General features: G+C 39.3%; 1 long non-coding RNA gene across 1 annotated transcript in view; it reads left to right on the top strand.

Moving 5' to 3' along the window:
* The first annotated feature begins 349 nt into the window (after positions 1-349).
* Positions 350-18,968, top strand: part of LOC122813918 — a 216,011-nt gene continuing 197,392 nt past the window's right edge. The window contains exon 1 of the long non-coding RNA XR_006366742.1: positions 350-403. This is a non-coding gene — a long non-coding RNA (uncharacterized LOC122813918). The remainder of the gene's footprint in view (positions 404-18,968) is intronic.

Here is an 18,968-nt window from a genome sequence, read left to right on the forward strand (position 1 = left end):
GCAAAGGCCACATCACTATGGCTAGGCTTACAAATGCCCCAGGGCAGATAGCCTAGTACTATACTATGAAACTATGAAACTACGAATAAAGTGAAGTGTGTACTCATTATATCAGATTTAAGAGGGCTGAAGCACCCTAACATGACAAAAGCAATGTAATATTCAAGACAGACGATGAGGAGCTAAAACAGTAAAAATGTCCGGAGCAATGTGTTTTCTGTTGATGCACATAGCTGTATTACATTAATGTACAGGGAAATGACTAAAACAGCCTATGTGACTATAATTTGCAACACATGACAATTTTTAGAACATGACATTTTTATAACATGATTTATTTTCCTATATACAGATCTGAGTGCAGAAACGACCACTGAAAATATTCTACCTAATGTCATTGAAGGTAAGTGACTCTAAACAATAATGTGATGCAATTTATTGTCAGGTTTAAAAAATCACTTTCAGGAAAAGGCCAACATATTTTTGGCCTAGCTTGCATAGAAATAATTCTTATAGAGCCCAAGTATATTGTTTGGCCTAGCTTATTTAGAAATAATGCTTGAAATAATTGTATTAGAAAAAAATCTATACTGACACTTATATTTTAGTATTTCATACCACTAACAGTTGATAAACTTTGGGTGACAAAACAGATTGTCAACTTTTGTGCGAGATTGCTATAGTTCCATGGTTGGGAAAGATGCCTTCTACCTGGTATTCCACGATAATGTAGTTAGAATATTTAAGTAGCAATAGATGTGAGGATGCAGGGTGGCTTGCCTCTTGCAAGAAAACAGTATTTTTCTTTTGCATGGTCTGGGGTTATGCCTTGGAGTATTTACATTAGAGTTTCAGTGTTGTTGTTTCAAGCTTTTGTGGTCGACATTTTTGTGTCTGTCTACTGAAGTTTAGACTGACTTCATTAGATATATAGTTTGTATATTTTTGCATACTTAGGATAAACAAAACTCCCCAATGTTAACATCGCTAACTTTGACACGTTAATATCGAAAATCAGAACATCATCACAGCACTGCACTGCACAATCTCCAAGCATAACCTTGGAGCATGAAAATGTTAACCTTTTTTTTTTTAACAGAGGTCAAGCCCACCCTGCACTCCCTACACCCTCTTCTAATTATATACACTAATACAATCCCCTGGAAAGGGGCATATTCCCCAGACCAAGGGATTATCGATCTTACAAAACTGTCAACCATCTGTCTCTAGATTAGACAAATGTTGAAATTTGGGAGTTTTGCTTATTTTAAGTGCTCCCATATATATATATCTATATATATATATATATATATATATATATATATATATATATATATATATATATATATATATATATCTATATATATCTATATATATATATATATATATATATATATATATATATATATATATATATATATATATATATATATATATATATATATATATATATATATATATATATACAGGTTCCATACACTAGATCGAATTTTCACTAATTTGAAATAGTGCATGGAATGCTCACTGCAGTGAAAGTGCACTTAATTGAAAGTGCACTTATGCGAAGTTCAGTACAATGAACGGGTGTTGTACTCAACTTCCGTGCAGTACTCACGGACCTTAGGGTTAGGGCATGGGACATAATAAGGGGAATAGCCCATAGGGCTATCCCCTTACCATGACCCGTGCCCTAACCCTAAGGTCTGTGATGACTGCAGCGCAGTGAGGGACATAGCAATATCCTCCACTATGGTGCGATAGTCACGAACCTTAGGGTTAGGGCATGGGTTAGGGTAATTGGATAGCTTTACTAACTATCCCCTTACCCTAACCCGTGCCCTAACCCTAAGGTCCATGACTATTGCACCATAGTGGAGGACATAGCTTGTTTTTTATGTCCTCCACTGTGCTGCGGTGTTTTCGGTGAAGTGCACTTATGCAAAAGTTCACTTTTGTTAAAGTGAACTTTCGCAGAAGTGAGGCTTCCTATTACAAGTTCGAAGTAGTGAACTTTTGTTCTTGTAATAGGAATCCATATATATGTATATGTATATAAACACACACACACACACACACACACACACACACACACACACACACACACACACACATGGGTCCCATTCAGAAGATTGACTCTCCAAAATGTTGAAACTTTTGAATGGAGACTACAGTACAGAGGGGATTGGGGAATTTACCCTTTTTCCCCACTGTAGTGTGATCTCAGAGTTTGTATATATAATATGCAGATGGTGTAGGGTGTGCAGGGAGGGTTTCTGTGTGCATGAACATAATGTGCTCCCTACCCCTGTTTATTGAAAGACATTATGTAAGGTTTATAGAGATATTTTGGTGGTCCCATTAGATGTGGCTGCATGTGTTTATGTGGGCGTTCTTTTGAAAGAGTGCATTTTGGACTGCTGATGGTATTTGTTGTATGTACTTCATATAGGAGATCTTTGAGATTTAGGAAGGTTACGTTGAACTGCCTCAGCATATGTGGGTCTATGTGTCTGCTTTGTACCTTGTGTGATGAGTGCAGAGTGTGTACTACTGACAGCCTGATTGAAATTAGGAGTGATTTGATGTGATAGCTTTGCCTCCAATTAGATTTTGTAAATACATCTCTCACATACCTTATCATTTTGTTGGAGAATTATCTGGTCATCAGTAATTATGAGGCAATTTCTACATTACTTTAGGATGTCCTTATCCACAGAGCTGGTAATGGAGATAGTGAAAAAGTTCATATCCATGCAACTGACCCTTTTTATTGATTAGATTGTTGCCGTAAGAATATGAAGTCATGAGTATCTGCTTTTGGGGGAAGTGCTTGTCACTGCAATCTAACTGTCCTGTATGCAATCAGGTATAGCCAAAATTTCAAGTGCGTTGTTTTGCATAAAAATGTCAACTCAAGATGCCTGCATTTCTGATTTGTAACTCTGATGCAGTGTCCGTCACTGCTGTCTAGTTGCCCTGTGACTGCAGTCTAGTTTCCCTGTCTGCAACTAGGTATTGATGAAATTTCAAAGGTGCTTTTACTGGAAAATTGTCAACTCAAGGTGCCTGTGTCTATACTGGGCACTGCCAAATACTTAACAGGAAGTTACTAAAGTAGACCCTGATAATTTATGGATGAAGTATTTAGGAGATATTTTGAAGTTAGACATCTGGCTGGACTTTGATTAATGGTGGAGCTAGACCAGCCTACGAAAGCTAGACAAGGAGGAAATAACAAAATGCCTCGCAGACTCACCAGGTCTTTGTGAAAAAAAAGTATCATATAAAATAATAAGTAAAAAGAACCGTAAAATGTCATCACCTTTATTATAAAAAACTAAGAAAGCACTTTTATATAACTTAATCTAGGACCATTCTTAGCACAAGCTATCTGGACAAATGCAAAAATGATGGGGATGAGGGACAAAGGCTGAAAAAAGAGGACCGCTTTTAAATATTGCTGTTATAATCTTTATAAACTTGCTAGAATAGTGGGTTCTGTATTGGCATGCATTTTCTGAAAGATATGAAGCAGTGAGATTAGATTATTAATAGCGTGTCACTTTGTTGAAAAAAAAACACATTGATGAAGCAAACATATCAGTTAGCCCACTAATCAACAGCATTGAGATAGTATCCTATTATTATTTTATAAATGGCAGGATCTTTATAACGGAAGGACAGAGAAGGATCAATGTTAGAATTGCCAACCATGTTTTTAGAGAACTAGATATGGTTTATAGTTTACATATTCATTTTCAGATGATAAAATTGATTTTCTAGACGTTATGTTCTTTGTTGAATATCATAAAATCTGGGTGAGAATTAGAAAATATGGAGAATTGTGTAATTTTCTACATGCTGTACACAGTCCCCCTAGGGCAATGGTAGATTAACTGCCACATAGCGACACAGCAAAGCATAAATATTGCAGTGTTAAAGCAGAGAACTGTACAAAGAAGTATCACATACAGAGTACAAAGAGGGGTTACAGTAAGTTACAGTTAGTATTCAGGGAAGTTATTTCACCAACCAGCTCAATCCAAAATAAGACCTAATTGGAACAATAAACAATGATAAATGGCTGAAACAACACAATTTTTACATCCATACATAGTTTTTATACTTTTAAGATGGTGTCAGTAAAAAAAAGAAGTAGAATATAACTTATTAAGTAATGAGGATATGACGGGGGGGGTTGCCTTTAGAAAAGGTTTACGTATCTCAGCTAGAACAGCACATGCACATTTTCCAAATGAGTATAGAATTTGGGCTAGGCAAAGATGCTAGAAGTGTGGATATTTTGGCATCTGTATGTGAATGCTACAGGGTACCAGTTGTATAGCTGATGAAAGAAGACACATAGCACAAATTTCATATGCCATACTAAGTGGATGACAAGAAGAAGAATATTACGTCATTTGGGGGATACCAAGAAGCAATGTATGAACAATGTATTTGTGAGTCATTTTTTTAGAGAAAAAATGCAAATTATTATACAAATTAAGTATAATGTAGAAACTTGGTTAAAAAAACAAGTTAACGTTGAAAAGAAAAATGTCTGCCTTAATACCCAGCCTGCACATAAAATCTCCAAAAAGTTCTGGGAATGTATCAGTCAAATATCAAATTTTCCACTCAGGAAACCCTTCAACACCCAACTCCTGTCCTAACAGTACACACCTCAAAACAGTTAGCATTTTAAATTCTTACCTCATTGACTCCATAAGCAAACTTATACCTACATCCAACTCTCCTAACTCCAGTCACACCTTCCACACCACGTCTAACCCTAACAACTTCTTTTCCTTCAAACCTGTGGCCACTAACTACATCAAATCTCTCCTATCCAAGCTCAAACCTTGCTCTCCCTCCACCGGCAATCTTCCCCCACTCTGCTTTAAGCTAGCGGCAAGTTCCATTGCTTAACCCAGTTCCATCCTAATAAATCGATCAATATCTGAATCCTCGGTCCCCTCACTTTGGAAAAAATTTTACACCATATCCATTCACAAAGGAGGTAATTCCACTGAACTAAATAACTACCAACCTATCGCCATACTCTCCCCCCTCTCAAAAATATTAGAAAAATGTGTTCACACACAAATACTAAACTATCTACTCCAGAAAAACCTTCTCACCCCTACCCAACACAGTTTTTGTCCCAATCACAGTACCTCAACTGCCCTTATCTCCTTTGGCCAAGGCTGCAGACAACAAGCTTGCCTCCTGTCTCTTCATCAATCTCTCAAAAGCCTTTGACACAGTCTCCCACCCCAAACTCCTCTTTAAACCCACTGATTTAAACTTCTCTATCTCCACCCTCAACTGGCTCTCCAGCTATCTCTCTGACAGACAACAATCTGTCAAATGGCACTCCGCAATCTCTCCCTTTCTCCCCATCAAGATGGGGTGTCCCACAAGGCTCAATCCTTGACCCACTAATGTTCAACATCTTCACTAATCTTCTCTTTACATCCTGTCCACAGTCTATCCTCATTCAATATGCAGATGACTCTGTCATCATGTCTACCTCTGATACCCTCTCCAAACCTTTGCACTTTCACCCAAAACTCTTTCAGGTCAGTTGAAAAATGGGTTATCAATAACCAACCAATTCTGAATTCCAAAAAGGCCAAATTCCTGCAATTTCTCCAAAAATCAATCACCACAAACCCAACTTCACCATAACTTCACTTAACAACACTCCTATTAATGTCAAAACCCACACCAAGCTTCTTAGAGGCATATTAGACGAACTAAAATTCGACCTACATGTTCAATACTGTATAAAACTCCCCATCAAAAACTTGGTCTTCTCTATAGAAATAAAACATTTCTTACAAAAGACTCACATACAGCCATCTTCTCTACAGCTCACAAATCCTTACCAGCTTGCAAACAGGTCTACTAAGTAAACTTGACATCACCTACTGTAAAATTGCCAGGTTTGCAACAAACCAAACATATCTCTTTCATCACTGCAACTCCCACAAAGCTCTAAATCGGTTTGAATTCCAAACCAACTTCTGTCCTCACAACTGCTTGTCATTCACAACATCCTTAACAAGTCCTCCTCTTGCCCTAACCTCTCCTCTTTCATCCCTCTCCATACTCTTACTAGAAAGCTCTGGAGCTCCGATCAACTACTTCTAGAAATATACAAACCTAAACGATCTATAGGTCAAATACTATACAGTTACACCGCTGCCCTAAACTGGAACAAAATCCCCCTGGCCATATGCACAATACCTTACACACTGGAATTCAAGAAAGCACTCAAAGAACACCTACAAAACTCCTGGATTTGACACTGTAACCCCCCCCCCCCCCCGTTGAATTTCATTATCTTACTGAACAGTAACCCTTGTATCCCTAAACCCTCCATCTGCACTCTCACGTCTTCTCCAAATCGCTGCTCTTCCCTACCTCTACTCTTAGTCTCTTCTTGCTCTTCCTACTGACACCTACTGCTCCCAAAGACTCTCCTTTAATTCTCCATCTTCTTAACTTCACTCTCCTCCTGGGTTAATCCTACACTTAAAACAAACAAATAAATACAAATAAAAGTAAACACTATTTTTCTACACTCTGTACAAATTGTATCATTGTAAATGTAATGTCTTGAACTTTGTATGATGAAAATGTAAACAGGGATATTTTTAAGATGTAACTAATGTCTTCAACTATGGATGTTGTAAATTTTAACAAACGAATGTAGGAAACGTGGAGCTTTTCTCCCTGGGCCTCCGCTGAAAAAGGGCTCTGGCTCAGTTGGACTTTCCCTGTCAACAAATGTCAAATAAAATAATAAAGGATGTAACGTTTGTTATGTCATTACAAATGCTACCCTATTTGAGAGGTGAAATAAAGTGGTGGTTGTAAAAAGAAAGTTATTTTATATTAAAATATTAGACTTGCCAGCTAGTAGAATTAAATACAGAAATAAACTGGAAGGTGTTTTTGTAGCTCACATAAATGGTTATATTGTACTGTCTCTAAAAATGTTACTCTGAAACTGATTGAATGTTGAGCAAATGGCATTTAAGTGACAAAATATTAGTAGGTCTGCTTGTCCCCTGAGAAGGCTGTTAAACCATTACAAGGGACTTATAGCATATTAAGTTGACATCTCAGACATGAAGCATTTCTTATTAAGAAACAAAAATCTACTTGATATTGAAACTCATTCAAAGGAAAGAGAAATAGTAAGCAGAGCTTATCTTGGCCAGAAGTATTTGAAATCTTTGTATCAGATCTCAGAAGTGGCTCTGTGAAGATATCTACTCTATTTGCAGATGATATTAGTATAAATATACAGTAGAAGTTATGGAAGCAAGCATTCAAAGAGATCTAGGAATACAGACGGCACGGAGAGAAGTTTTATCTAAGGTTTAATGCAGAGAAGTGAAAAAACTTCACCACAGCTATAGCCATTCCAGCACAGACTATCATCTGGGAAAAGTGACACTATAAAGCAGAGACTGTAAAGGAGGCCTTGGTGTGCTGGTAGCAGCAGAAATGGATCACCAGGCACAAACTGAGAGTACAATATCTAAGGATAGCCATTTCCCTGGCATAGAGGTCTGGATATCTGACTATGCCCTAGATGACATGGGTTCATTTAGCAGCCTAGATACTGAGGGAGCTGGTTGGGGAGGGCTGTGAAAGAGCAGATAAGATCAACTCACCCATCCTGAAGGTAGACGTCAGGTGAAGTTCCATAGTAGGAGTGGTACCAGGAAGATGGCCCAGTACTGTGTTTCAACATACAGGGACCCAGTGGCTTAAGCCTGGTCAAAGTGCATGCATTCCAACTGAGCTAATCTGAGGAAGGCTTCACCCTGTTCAGAGTGCACTAATTCCAGCTGAGTACTGCTGATGTGAGGAAGGCTCGAGCCTGGTCAGAGTGCATGCATTCCAGCTGAGCATTGCTGATGTGAGAAGGTCTTGAGTCTTTTCATAGTGCACAAAATCCAGATGAGCACTGCTCATGCAAAGAAGTGCTCACTTGCAGCAGTTTATCACTGGAAAACCAGACACTGTGGGGTGACCGTTACTGTTCCCCATTTACATATTTCCTTCCTGATATCTTTCATTGCTAGAAGTGCTGAAAAACAAAAAAGCCATTGGAGGACAGGACTCGATGGGAAAAGGGAAAGGGGGAAATAGGAGCAAAAAAAGAAATATATGAAAATAAGTGTAGTCAGTTCCCAAAACGTGCTGCATTGCGTTCTTAGCCAGCCAGACTGACTCCAGCAACAGAGAGGTTATAATACATCCCAGTAAAGCCCTAGTCAGACCATGGCTGAAGAACTCTGTCCATTTCTGGTGTCCATAGAGAAGTAAGGATTTCAAACTAGTTGAAAAGGCACAAATAACGGTTAGTTGGTTAGTAAAGAGAATGGATAGTAAAAGCTGTGAAGAGAAGTTTTAAAAGGTAATTCTATCTTATCTGACAGTAGGGAAAGAAGGAAAAAAACAACATCAAAAGGAAGAAACGGCTGTTATGATGTTATTTTGCTCATGTAAAAGCCACAGATGGAACACCACAGCTTCTTCTTGTGGTCAAAGTTTTAGCAAGACCTGTAGAAGTTGACACAATCTAGAAAAGGATGGCTATGTTTGTATGAATAGCCCTGTAAAGACTTTATAAGGAGACCAAAGAAGAAAAAATGGGAATTGAAGTGCTCAGCCAAAAAAACAACCATAAACCAGTACAAAAGGAGCACATTGGAAGAAACACTACTCTGCTACTGAGTTTGATCTTTTAGTTCCACACAGAAATGAAGTACAGTCAGACAATAAACCACATGAACGCTTAAAACTCTGACTGTACTTTGGTTCTTTATAAGGAGACACAGAACGATATTAATATAAAACACTTTGTTAGGTATGGGCAGCAGCTACACTGGAGTCAGACATGCAGTTTTCCTTAACAAAACTACAACTGATTATGCGCATCACACTGCAGCTGCTCTGTAAATTAGGCAAAGCTGTAAAATCATCTCTGGGCCTGGCCAGGATGGAATTTATGACATTACAGGTTCAGAGCTCCTGATATAAGGTACATCTAATATTATTCACTGCAGTTTGTTACGAGGATTTATATGATCTCTTGGCTAACCACATTACTTTTTGGCGTAAATGTTATATTTTTGTTTTACAAATTTATGAGCATATTGCAGTGGAGCTGTTAATACTTCACATTTATAACTTCATAGGTCCATAGGTAAGTACTAGGCTAGCTGCCCTTGTGGGGCATCTAGCCAGTTTCCCTTTTTGTACTTGAATTAACCTACCCATTTGGTTATAGATTGGTTTTACCCAATTAACCTACCCATTTGGTTATAGATTGGTTTTACCCAGTTAACCTACCCATTTGGTTATAGATTGGTTTTACCCAATTAACCTACCCATTTGGTTATAGATTGGTTTTACCCAATTAACCTACCCATTTGGTTATAGATTGTTTTTACCCAGTTAACCTACCCATTTGGTTATAGATTGGTTTTACCCAATTAACCTACCCATATGGTTATAGATTGGTTTTACCCAATTAACCTACCCATTTGGTTATAGATTGGTTTTACCCAGTTAACCTACCCATTTGGTTATAGATTGGTTTTACCCATTGCACAGCCAATAGTTTTATATCTGAAGTTCTCATTTTCATTCATTCCTCGACTATTGGGTTTGGATCTGTTCCTCAGATTGGACTCGGCCACTTCTTCCAGCTCATGGAACACTGAAACTTTTGAGCTCCTCCCTTTACCCATAGTGCTCCAGTAACTTAACATACCTTGGATCTCATTTGCTGCTTTAGCATGCAGACGTGGTCACTACTTACTCTAGAGCAAGTGTACTTTTTCCCTGTGAGTTAAAATTATTCTATATTATTCTATATTATAATCTTTCTTGCACATCCTCCCTTTTATTACCTTCATATCTCTACCCTTATTTTTTATGGAGAAAATCTTTTATGTTTGTTCTTTGAATATTTCTTAAATACCATTGTTGGTATTTCCTGTGTACTTATAAGTACTTCTGTTTTACCATTGCTGGTATTTTTGCTGCCTTAGTGTTATTTTAAAAAAAAAGGGTCTTAAACTTCTTAATTCTTTACTTCTTGATTGCTAATTATGTCTAGGAAACCTTCTGATTACAAAAAGTCAGTGGCATGCAGCCATAAAATTCCGAATCTGGATGCACAGTCTAAGTGCATCTATCGTTTAGGCCCATCTGCCCTTGATTCTGACTTTGACATTTGTAAGGCCTTCAATTCCTGGGCCTTAATACACAGAAAGGGCAAGTTAATTTTAAGAGGTTCTTTACTAAACCTGCTTCAATAACCTCTTGGGCACAAACCACCAAAAAAATTTAACAAGAAGAAAGATTTTCTACATAGTCAAGAAAGAAAATTTCAGATCAGTATACCTCTTTGGCTCCAGTATCTGAACCTTCTGTTAAGGTAGCAAAAGTACTGGATACAACCACTTTGGATCTGAGGCCTAGATCAGAGAAATCTCCTCAGACCTGATCACCTCAACTGTTATCGGATCCTATCTCTCCTCAGCTCCCTTCCCCTTTTTTGGAACATCCATCAAGATGACACTCTAGACCATCTTCTAGAGCATCATTTGCTCAATCATCCAAGAGTCTGGCAGAAGCCAATGTGGACAGGATGTTGAGGAAATTCCTCAGGACTCATATTCAAATGAGAGTTTCTTCCACCTCTGACCCTGTTGAGTCCAGAGAGCCCTGTCAGTATTGTTCCCTGTTATTGGCTCATTCTCAATCCGATCTTTGGTTTTGGAGCCATCAAATCTGAATGTCCCAGAGTCATCTGCCTCAGGTCTGAAGATTCTGGTATCTTTGACTTTGGTGGTGTCGGTGAGTGGTCTGGATCTGAGCACTTCAGAGAAGGATGACTCTCGGAGCTGTAGCACTGGCACCAGTTCCAGGGTGCTGAAGTCAACTCCAAAGCTGTTGGAGCCATCTCTGCCCCTTAGAGCTTTGTGCTAGACAGTTCAGCTCTGACTCCTTCCTTGAATAGTCTCCCTTCGGGGTGGAGAGAGCTGATAGCCCATAAGCAAACCTAATGCATCGGTTTCTTTTTCTCCAAGGCTTTCTGCATTCAAGGTAGCAGAGAGAGCTTTCTCTATTCCCAAAGTTTGGATTTCCCTTCCCTCTTCAGTACTGACTACCCAACTCTATTTTACTCTGCATCCAGAGGCTCAGTCAGCTGTGCCACTGGGACAGCCAGCCCAAACAAATCTCCAGACCACCCAGCAGGGTATATTAATCTCTTCTGACACTTCTCTGGAGCATCCAACTGAAGAAGGTCCCAAAAAGAGGAAGTGTTAAAGGAGGCCCTTAGACTCTATGCAACAGTCTGTCACAGACATTATCAACTTTAATGAAGGGGAAGGGTGCCCCAGATCACCACCCAATGATATCTCATTTGGAGACATCTTAGAATTCCTAAAATAAAGTGATGGTTGGTCCACCACCAACCCTTCCCAAGAGGAGTCAGTATTCCTGAAGGCCTTTGGCACTGGCCTATCTACTTCCTGTGTGACACTGCCTGCCAATGAGCTCATTTATTTGTTCTCTCAATGGGCATGGAAGGAGCCTGATACCATTGAACCTATCCCTAAGAGACCAGATAGGATCCTCACAGCACTGAAAGATAGAACGTATTGGAGCAAGGGAGTACCAGTTGATTCCATGGTCATATCGGCTGCCACTAAGAAGGAACTAGCATAACAAAGTTCCTCTGTATACCCCCATAACAGGGAATCTATGGCACTGAACAGATTTGGGTAGCATGTCTATACATCAGTGACCTTTGCTCTTAGGTCGCTAAACTACTTGACACATTTTATGCGACTTCAGAGGAATTTGATTAAGGAACTTTCCATATCCCTCACTGGGACCATATCCTCTGAGGTAAAGAGCACTATTTTCTCACAGTTGGCTACCCTTCAGTGCTTTTCAAATACATCCATGAGGCTTATCTCCCACACAGCTGAAAGTATTTCATGGGTGGTGGGTTCAGGAATTTCTATCAAAGGACATGCCTGGATGCACTTGGTGACTCTGTGGAACCCTTCAAAGCTTCCTTCATCAATGCTTATTTTGACGGACGTTCTTTATTTGGCCTAAAGTAAAACACACGCTCTCTAGGTGTGGGCAAGAAGGAAAATCCTGCCTGCTCTGGGGGTATGTTTTTTGACCCCTCAACAGATCTTTTTCTCTAGATTATATACAGATGCTATGTGTATGGATTGTCTTGATGTTCTTCTGTAAATATACTATCAATGTTTAAATGTTCTTCACCAAATATTCAATCATGCTGTTAGAGATATGTGATATGTAATGATGTTTTTGAGGTATGTAATGATGTTTTTTACTGTTGGGAGCTTTTCTCCCTGGGCCTCCGCTGAAAATGAACATATATCCAGTCGGACTATCCCGGTTAACAAATGTAAAATAAATAAATAAAATAAAATAAATACATTTTCTAAGAATCAATGAGGCGGATAGAAAATGTGGTTCAGAAAATCCCAGGGTCCCTTCCAAGATCCACGTGGAGACAGTTTCCCCTGGGGGCATGGGGCCTAATAGAAGACATTGTCCCCATGGCAGAGGTGCTCTGCATAATCAGGGATCTAGGGATACCTTTTCTGACAGATCTTATCATTGCTTCTGAAAGGAAACTGATTGTCCATCTCTGGAGGTAGTTGGGGGTCATCTATCCCTGCACCAGACAGCCTGGCTAGAAATTACAAAAGATTAATGGGTGCAGAGGATAATATCCAGAGGTTGTATCATACCATTTTCCCATCCACCCCTGTTGGTATCAAACAAAATCCCCAATGTTTCACCCAATTACAGGGAAGCAGCAGCACTAGAAATAAAGAAGCTGCTAGAAAAGAGAGTCATCCAAGAGGTCCGTCCAGACTGGAAAGAGTCCAGAACTTACTCACAATTCTTTTAGTGCCATAGAAAATAGGGGACTGGAGACCAGTTTTGGATCTCAGTAATCTAGATCAATTGGTTTAGTACACAAAGTTCTGGATGGTCATGGCTCAGTCCATTCTGCCTTTTGTGCATAAGGATGACTGGATGTGCTCAATAGATCTTCAGGATGTGTACTATCACACAAAAATGAACAGATGATCCAAGAGTAATTTACACTTAGAGCTTGGAGCCAGTCATTACCAATTCAGAGCTCTGCCCTTTGGTCTCACCATAGCCCCCAGGGTGTTTACCAAGTGTATGGCAGCAGTTGCAGCTCACTTGAGACTGCAGGTATTCTGAGTGCTTCCTTATTTAGATGACTGGCTCATAACCTCTCCGACCAGGCATCATCTTATTCAAGCTTGAGACTATATACTCCACTTATGCTCTCATGTTGGGATTTCTTTCAATTACAACAAATCTCATCTCGAACCAACACAGATACTGGAATTCATCAGTGCCTTGCTCAACACAGTCACTCAAACAGCTTCTCTCCCTGTGTCCAGAGTTCAGTCTATTCAGTTATAGGTCAAAAAGATCATCCAAGGTTCTTCTCTTTCAGTTCAACTAATCCTCCAAGATTTGGGATCTACGTCAGTGCAATCATTCTGCTACTGTTGGCAGGGTACCATATGAGAATTTTTCAGCAGACACTCGCAATTCAATGGTTTATTCTCCATAAATCATAATCCAGTCAGGTCAAAATAACACAAGCTTGCAAAAATTATTTTTCTATGGTGGATAGCCTCCAGTCAAGTACAAGAAGGGAATCCGTTTGTTCTCCCCCAACTCAAGGCCATAGTGACCAGAGACACCTCTGAGAATGGGGGTGCACTTCTTGGGAAAGATAAGACAACATGCATATAAATGTCCTGGAAATGAGAGATATTCTCCTAGTGTTGCAGGCCTTTCACGACACTCTCTCACCACTGACACTATGCGATTCAAATGGACAATATGTCAGTGGCCTGGTACATCAACAAATCAAATCTTACCCTCATTGTTGAGAAGTTATGAGAGTATGGCAATGGGTGAACTCATCCAATTGTTTTCTGACAGCAACGCACATTTCGGGAAAGTCCAATGTGATTGTTGACATGTTAAGCAGGTCTATTCTAAAGCCTCATGAGTGGTCTCTCAACATGAAAGTGGGAGAGAGCACTTTTCATCAATGGGGCCAACCATCATGCAATCTCTTTGCATCTCCCCCTTAACTGCAATTACAACAGGTTCATTGCCCTGATCCCCCCACTGGGGTGTCACCGAGGGATGATGTACTTTATGATTGGCCCTCTGGTCTCCTTCATACATATTCCCCATTACTCCTCATCCCCAAAGTTTTTCAGAAAGCGTCTCTATTGAAGAGCACAGTTATCCTCATTGCCCCTTACTGGCCTCATCAGATTTGGTTTCCTTTCCTTTGGCCTCATCTTCTTTGCCCACCCTGGAACTTGTATCCAGCTTCAGACCTACTGTCTCACCTGACAGACATGACTGATATGGGCATTCCAGGCCTCAAGTTAACAGCATGGTTTCTCCAGTTCCATGGATTGCTAGACAGACCATGTTCCCCTCTCCTGTCCATGGCATTCTTTTATCATTCCATAGAGCTTCTACCATTAAACTTTACAAAAGTAAATGAAAAAGATTTGTTGTTTGGGCACATAAAAAATGGATGCTTTTTCAGCACTGATTCCTAAGGTTCTTGACTTTTTAACTACAATTTTAAATGAAGGGGCCAGCTCCTATGTTGTAGGAGTTCAGTTAGCTGCCATTTCTAATTTCCATATAGGAGCAAATAATTCAACCTTAGCATCCTTCAAACATTGCAAGGCCTTTCTCAGAGGAACCTTCCTACTTTCACCTCCATTAAAAGATCCCGGTCCTCCTTGGAATTTAAACATTGTTTTGCATTCTTTAACCCAACTCCCTTTTGAACTATCAACTAAGGGCACTTCTATGGGCTAGGCTTGTAAAGGCTCCAGGGCCATTAACCTAGTACACACCTATGAACATATGAACTAAAATTTTTGACCTGAATAACTGTCTTTTTGGTTGCTAATACTTCTGCCAAAAGAGTAACAGAATTACAGGTCCTATCATCTTAACCTCCTTATTTAATTTTTCATAAGGATAGCATATCCTTACGAACCAATCCTTCCTTCCTTCCTTCCTAAGGTGGTGTCAGAATCCAATATTAATCAGGTTATTAACCGTCCAGTCTTATTTCTAAATTTCTCAAATAAAGGAGAATATATGTTACAGCTATTGGATGTCCACAGAAAATTATCTTCGTAGAACCAAAAATATGAGAAAATTAGAACAATTATTGCTTTCATTTTTTTTTTTTGGAATCAAAATTAGGCAAACCAGTTTCTAAAATAACTTTAGCCAAATGGCTGATTGATTGCATTAATTTTGTATATAAAAAAGTGGGTTTGCCTTTACCACAACCACCTAAGGCCCACTCCACTAGATTGATGGCAACTTCTTCAGCTTTTTTATCTAGAATTTCCTTGGATGATATTTGTGCAGCTGCAACCTGGGCTAATCCTCATACCTTTATTGCTCATTACAAATTGGATCTGGTCTCTAGGAGAAGAGCAGCCTTTGGCTCAACTGAGTTCAGGAATATCCTTCCTTAGGGTCCTCCCGAGATTAAGTTAGCAGGGGACTCTCTCTGAACAGTTGAGGAATGAATGAAAATGACAACATCAGATAAAAAAGTTATGCACTCACCATAACATTCAATTTGTGTTGTCCATTTTCATTCTTCCTCAACTTCCCTCTCACCAACCCCCTCCTTATTGACTCTTGGAAGGATCAAAATATGCTGGATAAACTAATGTTCCTTTGCTTGAGTCCCAGATTCCATTATTTTATCTTTTTCTACTGTTTTGCAGGTATAAGAGGCAGCAAACAAGATCTGAGGTATGTTAGGTGACTAAGATACTATGGATAAATGGAGGAGCTTGAGAGCTTCAGTGTTCTATGAGCTGGAAGAAGTGGCCAAGTCAGATCTGAGGATCGGTTCTGAACCCAACAATTGAGGAATAAATGAAAATGACAACATCAGATATAAAGTTACAGACAATGGAATGGATAGGACCAATTTATAACCAAATGGGTAGGTTAATTCAAGCACAAAAAGGGAAATTGGCTTGATGTAAGATGCCCCACAAGGGCAGCTAGCCTAGTAATTACCTGTGAACCTATGAACTTATACATGTGAAGTATAACAGGCCTACTGCAACATGCTCTTAAATATGTAAAACAAAAATAGAACATTTATGCCAAAAAAATGTGGTTAACCAAGAGAGCATATAAATCCTTTTAACAAACTGTAGTGAATAAAATTAGATGTACCTTATATCAGGGGTTCCAAATCTGTAATATCATAAATTCTATCCTGGGCGGGTCCAGAGCTGCTGACAGTTTTTACATCTTTGCCTGCTTTAAATGGACAACACAGACGGAACATTATGGTGAGTATATAATGTTTTTTTTACCCATCATGAGAATAACTGGGATCATACCATAGATAATTGAAGGGGACCTATGCATGGAATAAAGCATTTAGGAGCTGCTTCAGTCCATAAGTAGTACTTGGGGCAGTTATGGGGTAAATTTTCTATTTCCTCATCCATAGGTCTAAGCTGCAGTTGAATATGGACAGGGATAGCTTTGTTTTATGTGGAAGTGTAGTCTGTTCCACAGCAACAGTATCCACTGAGTGATACATCTGTCCCTCTGTTAAGTTATTTATTTTTATTTATTTAGCATTTGTTTACCAGGAAAGTCCAACTGGGACAGCGATCACTTTCAGCGAAGGCCCAAGAGAATCATTCCAGATGCATGCCTTTAATTTTGCAGAAGAGGTTTAGATCCCTAGACAGAGTATCTCTAATGCCATTTGGCTTGCTGATGTGCAGTAAATCCATCAGTAATTGATCAGAGGAAGCCTTGTACGCCAGAAAGAGGTCACCTCTTAGCAGTCATTAGGATACCAAATATAGTGACATGGCTTTGAGTTGGTCCACGTAGGACATGTTGTTTAGGTCTTGCATCCTTTTTGTAAGGTATCTCTGTAGGCATTCCAGTTGTTGCATGTGTTTGGACAGATGCATGACAAAAGGGGTATTATATTCATTGACTGGCCTAATGAGGGCTGAGTAACTGGAGACAATGACATCCCTAGATCTAGACACAGTCCTTTTGTTTATAAGCTGTACAATATAGAAGGACTTTCTTACAACAACAGACACATGAGAATGCTATATCATGTTAGCCAGTGAAATGTTAGGTCACTATCCACATAAATTCCCAAATTCCAAACAACTGGGACATATTGTAAATGTGGTAGTTCCCTGGGGCAGATCCCTTCCCAAAGAATACAATAATGCAGTTTTTTTTCATTTAGTTTCAGTCCATTATTTTGGCACCAGTTATTTATTTGGGATAAACATTCCTGGAAGATGACTAAGTCATTTGGAAATTCAGTGACTGCTCCTAGCTTGCAGTCATCTACAAACTAAGTCAGCCTGAGCCGTTTAGTATCGGCTTTTACTTCAGAAAATTAGATGACAAACAGGAGAGGTCCCAATACAGAACCCTGGGGGACTGCATTGGTGACTGGCCTCTTTGTGGAGGTAATTTCCCCTATTTTGATTGTCTGCATCATAACTGTGAGCCGGTTGGCAATTCAGTGTGTGACATAGGGGTTTACTCCCAGTTTATTTGACTTTTCTACTTTGCCTGAGTAGGTAATTGTGTCAGAAGCTTTGGCCAGGTCGAGTTATGCAGTGTGTACCATTTTACCTTCATCCATTGCTATGGTAACCTTTTAAAAAAATCTACCAGGTTGAGTAAGCATGATCTGCCCTTGATGAATCCAAACTGAGATGTGTTCAGTGTTTGGAGGTTCCCTGTGTCCTGACTGATCAATTCCATGGTAAGTCTTTCAATGGTTTTGCATACGAGGATGGCCAGACGTATGTGTTTGTAATTGCCAGCGTCAGTGGAAGGTCCTTCCTTATGCAATGGAATTACTGTAGCTGGTCTTCATTTGCTTGATACAAAAAACTGGATGGAGACTGAGATTGAACAGTGTTTTTAGGGTGTGGCTAAAATTGTGCTTCATGCTATTTAAAATGCACCCAGGGATATTGTCAGGGTGCATTAATGCAGTACCTTTAGCTTTTGATAGCACTTTTAGGACATGGTGTGTGATATTTGATGGTGAGTCAATTTCACGTATATTATGAAAGACAGACAAAGGTGAGACAGGGGTAAAGTTAGAGCTAAATTTATCTGGCAGTAGGTTTGGTATATATTCAGCCTCGGGATAGGTAGCATCATTGAGTCAAACTGCAAACAAACTGCTGAAAAACAACAAAAATTAGGCAGGCAACAGTAATTCTTAAACTTTTATGGTTAGCGCTTTCATATACACTTTCATATTGACTTAATACTTAAATTCATATGTACATATTCAAAGAATACATAAATATAGATGAAAAGCCAGCTAAAACATCCAAAAAAACAATATTTGTTATTGTGTACATAAAAATTGTTACATGTCACTAATCAACCTGAATACATTTCAGCTGAATGTCATAAATGCACGTACTTGTGCATGGGGGGGGTGGGGGATTTGTGTGCATATAACAAACACAAAGAGTGCCCCAAATTACATGTCTATTCACCTGGGTATTAGCCTTGTGTTAACTTTTTAAACTCCTCAGTTTCAAGACACATGCCAAAGAGCATACGTCTTTCAACCCTGGTGTCACATAGGCCCTGGTTTTAAGCTGTTAAATCAGCTCCTTCACCTCAAAATTTAAACCTATTGGACCACCCCTGATGTCAAATTCAATTTGGTCGATCACCCTGAATGTGAAGGAATGACCAGGGTTTTCTACCACATGTTTTGCAAGAGCGTT

This window comes from Protopterus annectens, chromosome 1.part1 (assembly GCF_019279795.1).
Source record: "Protopterus annectens isolate FY-2018-M chromosome 1.part1, PAN1.0, whole genome shotgun sequence".
Lineage (NCBI taxonomy): Eukaryota > Metazoa > Chordata > Ceratodontiformes > Protopteridae > Protopterus > Protopterus annectens.